This window comes from Arachis hypogaea, chromosome 14 (assembly GCF_003086295.3).
Source record: "Arachis hypogaea cultivar Tifrunner chromosome 14, arahy.Tifrunner.gnm2.J5K5, whole genome shotgun sequence".
Classification (NCBI taxonomy): domain Eukaryota; kingdom Viridiplantae; phylum Streptophyta; class Magnoliopsida; order Fabales; family Fabaceae; genus Arachis; species Arachis hypogaea.
This window is the reverse complement of record NC_092049.1, coordinates 134,988,275-134,992,900: the sequence shown is the minus strand read 5'-3', so window position 1 is coordinate 134,992,900 and position 4,626 is coordinate 134,988,275. Positions and strand designations below refer to the sequence as shown.

Sequence of the window (4,626 nt, the reverse complement as noted above, 5' to 3'; positions counted from 1 at the left end):
GCAAAAATGTCCAATAACAGCGGATATCTAGTTGTTTGTGTGTACTCCAATCGTCGTATGAGAAACAGCGACAATGGAATGATATTTGAGTATGAAAATCCGTTATTATTGTGCAGTCGGCGCGTAAGTTCGTTGTCTAGTCCAACTTTAAGAATTCATAACTAATATTCCAAAAATCAGCCTCACATAATTCCAGTTATTCTAGAGTTATTTATTCATTAACAAAGTTATTATTTTATTTTAAAAATCAGATTTTAAAAAATACAATTCAGTTATCAAAACTTCAATCAATCACCAATAATGTCCACTGTCATTACAGTATATCGAATAACTAGCTCATCAACAACCAATTCAATATAGTCCATCAAATATCAGAATTTCAGTCCATTCGCAACCATCAAGCAAACCAACCTATAGCAACCAATTCAACATAATCAAATAAAATCAGGATTTTCTGTAATTCTAAACTATAAAAAAAAAACCAGTAACAGTCACAGCCTTAAACCAAAATCAATATTGTAAGACCCGAATTTCGAAAAGTTATTAATAAATTATTTATGATCTATTATATTTATTTAAGATTATATTTTTAGAGATTTTTATATATAAGTTGAGTAAAATCTTAACTGTAAATTCTTAATTATTATTTAGAGTTCTTATAATTGAAAAATTAGTGAATATTTTATATGTCTTAATTTTAAATATTTATATTTTAACCTTATTTTATAAATAAAGAAGAATTAATTTACTTATCTCTAATTTTTATTAAATTAGTATTTAACTGAAAATTATTTAAAGATTGATAATTAAAAGATATTTTTATTAATGGATACTTATATTTAATTTGATTTTTTTATTATTACTCTATCTTTTCATTTATTTTATAAAAATTACATTATTATCCTATTTTTATTTAGATTTCCAAAACTACCCGAAACCCTAATTTAACACTAACATACACAAACTCTAGCTCTCTACCACCGCCACCTCACCCTCACCCTTTCACCCCTCACCCAACGAAGCAAAGAAAGAAAGAAAGAAAGAAAGAAACAAAAGAAAAGGAAAAAAAGAAAAAAAGGAAAGAAAGAAAGAAAGGGAAGAGAGGAGAGGGGAGCCGCGGGAAAGGGAAGGAAGGGGGAAGAGGAAGGACGGCGCCGGCGAGTGTCACTGCCGCCGCGGCACCGTGTCGCACTGAAGAGGGAGAGAGCGTGAAGAGCAGAGGGAAGAGAGAGGAAGAAGGCGCGCGAAGGAGCTCAGCACGAAGGAGCCTCGTCATTGTCGCTGCTGGTCCGCCTGGGAGCTGCCGTCATCACCATTGAAGCCGAAGAGAAAGAGTTTGCGCACGTGAGGGGGAGAAGCCGGTTCTGCCACCGCCACCGCGTCCAGCCGCCGTCGCGTGCTCCGCCGCCGCTCCTGGAGGTGGATGGCCGAGCCTCTGCCATCGGAGAATGCCACTGTCGCCATTGAGATCCACTATCGGTAAGGGTTTCGAGTTTAGTTTTCGTTTCTTTTAAGTTTTCGGAAACGTTACAATCACTACATGTTGGTTTCAGTCACCGTCGTCGGAGTTCTTGTCATTACTGTCGCTTGGGATGGCTGCTGGCGCTGCTGTAAAACCGGTTCAGAGACCGCTGCTATTTTGTTTTCTTTATTATAATGAGTATCTTTCTTCGGGAACCTCGCATTAGTGTTTGTTTCCGTGTATTAAAGTCTTTGCGATATTCTAATGGTTTTAAGAGTTAGTAACCAACGTTGCATGTTGTGTTTTAAAGCTGTTTATGCTATTGTGAAAGTGTGTGGAACTGGAATTGAAGTTGCTGTTGATTTTGGGCTGAGGAAAAAGAGTTCGGTTGGCGCATTTGGGTTATAGTTTCGACTTATCGAGGTAGGATTTCTTTCTAAAAACTTAATTTTATATTTGGAATTGTTATAATTATATATTGATGAGAGAATTACACTTTTTAGTGATTTTATAAGTCTTATGCATCGACTGGCTGTTTTTGGATGATAATGATTGTTTGTTTGATTGAATTATTGTTTGGTTTTGTTAAACAGACGGTTGCTGAATCTATTTCTTTAAAGTTTCGAAATGAATTTGATTGTTGGAAACAATTTGATTTTGTGTTGGGCCGAAGGCCGTGATGTAACTTGGTTATATTTGGGCTAGAGGCTGTGATTGGATGGGTTAGTGTAAGTTTGATTAAATCACTTATTTGGTACTTGTCGTGATATGTTACGAGATAATGTGTTTAATTGGAGTTTTGATAAATTCAAATATGAATTCATATTTTGGACAATTAACTAAAGGTTTTTGAAAATGTTTAGATTATTAATAGTTGGTTTTTAAAAGGATTCAAAAGACGAGCAACGATAATTGTATTATGAAAACAGTTTTATTTTACGTTCTTATTATAGCAATTCTCTAATCCTATAGTGAGAACTAGTGAGGATGATGTTCTCACTCCCCTACAGGTTTTCCTTTTCAGGATGTGGGCGATGAAGTTCAGAAGAGTTTATTTCGTTTCTGTGTATGCGATGTATTGTGTTGTTTTAGTTATTTTTTCCTCGCCCTTATCTTTACAATTTTTGTAAAAGGGATAGAAATTATGATATGCAAGACTTGTAAAATTAATACTATGTATATATGTATATGATTTGTAAGTTTTGTCTTTGGTTTGTAAGTATGTATTTACGTTTTCAACTAAAAGTTCTTTTGAAAAATATGGTTTTAAGTTTTAAACAGGCTCCTATTTTAATAGTAGTAAATATGTTAAGAGTTGTCGTAATACCCGATCTATCAGAGTGACGTAGCCGAAAGCGTGATATTCTGGTAGCTAGGGTGTTACAAATATCATCAGTTAATCACTCACAAGTCACAACAACAAAACCAGTCACAATTCAAACTCAATTAATCAATTATCAATATGACATTTTTTCAATAATTAACTCAACATATTTCAATTTAGTAAATAATACCAATTTAATCACCATTCACAATTGCATCTAATTCCAATCATAACTCAGAATAATCACAATAGCTAACTATTCTCAAACACATTTTAAATCATTCACATCAATTAATTGATTTTTAACTACTATTAACCATTTGCAATTATCGTTTTAGATTTTAGACGTTATTATGTGGTATTAGGTCTCAGGACCTAATAGCAATTAACATTGCTAACTTGCTCTCCACAATAATGGAATTCTTAGAGAACTCTCCTAGGGTTTCAACGGAAGAAGAAGATCTGGTGCAACACAGCACCAAAAAAGTTAAAACTTACGACGAAATGGATTTGAATAAGCCAAGCGATGACATGGAGATTCCCCATGAGAACACTGAGAATGCCGTAGTGAGGCCCAAAGCTACAATCAAGTAATCTTTGCTGAAACTGTCTGGTCCTACGATAGAAGATGATATGGATATCCATGAAGAAACGGTTGAAGATTCTCCGAATTCAGAGGATAGATGGTATAAAGATAGCGACGATCGCTCTGACGGGGAGAAATCATTTGATCCTTGCCCCAATATCAAAGTAACCCAAGAATAATTTGAAGAATGGTGCAAACCGTGGCGAGCATCTCTCATCGTAAAAGTCTTGGGGAAGAGAGTCAACTTAGGCTTCATGGAGCAACGTTTAAAGAGAGACTGGGTGAAAAAAGGTACGATTAATATTATTGATATGGATTGTGATTATTTTTAGTTCATTTTTCATATGAAGATGACTATTCGCATGCACTGATGGGAGGACCTTGGATGGTGGCTGGGCATTATTTAATTGTCCAACGTTAGAGGCCTTTTTTCTGGAATCTGAGAAAGCAGTTTGCAAAATAGCGGCTTGGATACGCATACCGAATCTCCCGATCGAGTTGTACAACCATCGCTTTCTATGGAGAGTGGGATTGGCCATTGGTACGATGTTGAAAATAGATAGAGCTATGTCTATTCATTCGAGAGGAAGGTTTGCCAAAATATGCATTGAGATTGACCTCACTAAAAAGTTAGTTCCCAAAATTTCTGTTTTTTGGAGTATTTTCAATATTGAGTATGAAGATTTACACCTTATTTGTTTCAAGTGGAGTCTTTATGGTCACCGTTCAGAACAATGTAGTGAACTGTCGGAGGATGTGGAGGAAGGAGGCGGCGTTTTGGGCTCCGGGGGAGACGGGCAGATCCGATTAACAGAGTATCATTGCATTGAATGAGGATCAGAATGAAAATAGCATGAAATCTGGTGAAAAAAATCAAAGGAGATATGATCAAAGCCCCCAAATTTTGGGCCCTCGATGGTGGTAAGGAAATAATTTAGAAGAAAACCGGAGAGATATACGGCTAACCAAAAGAGTAATTCTTATGGAAAGGAATCCTTGAATAATATGGAAGGAGAATATAGTGGCACTATCCAGGGAGAAGAATCAGGGTCCAGATTCAATGTTCTATTGGAGAAAGGTTTGGATGATATGCAGGGATTGCATGGCAATAACAAATCTAAAGGAAATGACCAACCAAGTATTATGAAAAATTGGGCCCATCAGCAAGCTAAACAAAAAGAAAATGGGCCATCCACAAAAGTCCATGACAAGATCTTATGACAAGGAGCTGGGAAGGCGAGTAAAAAAGGCACA

At 35.8% G+C, this 4,626-nt stretch overlaps 1 long non-coding RNA gene across 1 annotated transcript; it reads left to right on the top strand.

Moving 5' to 3' along the window:
* The first annotated feature begins 982 nt into the window (after positions 1-982).
* LOC112744377 (uncharacterized) lies at positions 983-2,661 on the top strand. The gene is made up of 3 exons (XR_003172764.3): positions 983-1,479; positions 1,554-1,885; positions 2,473-2,661. It is a non-coding gene; the product is annotated as an uncharacterized lncRNA (long non-coding RNA).
* Positions 2,662-4,626: the final 1,965 nt, after the last annotated feature.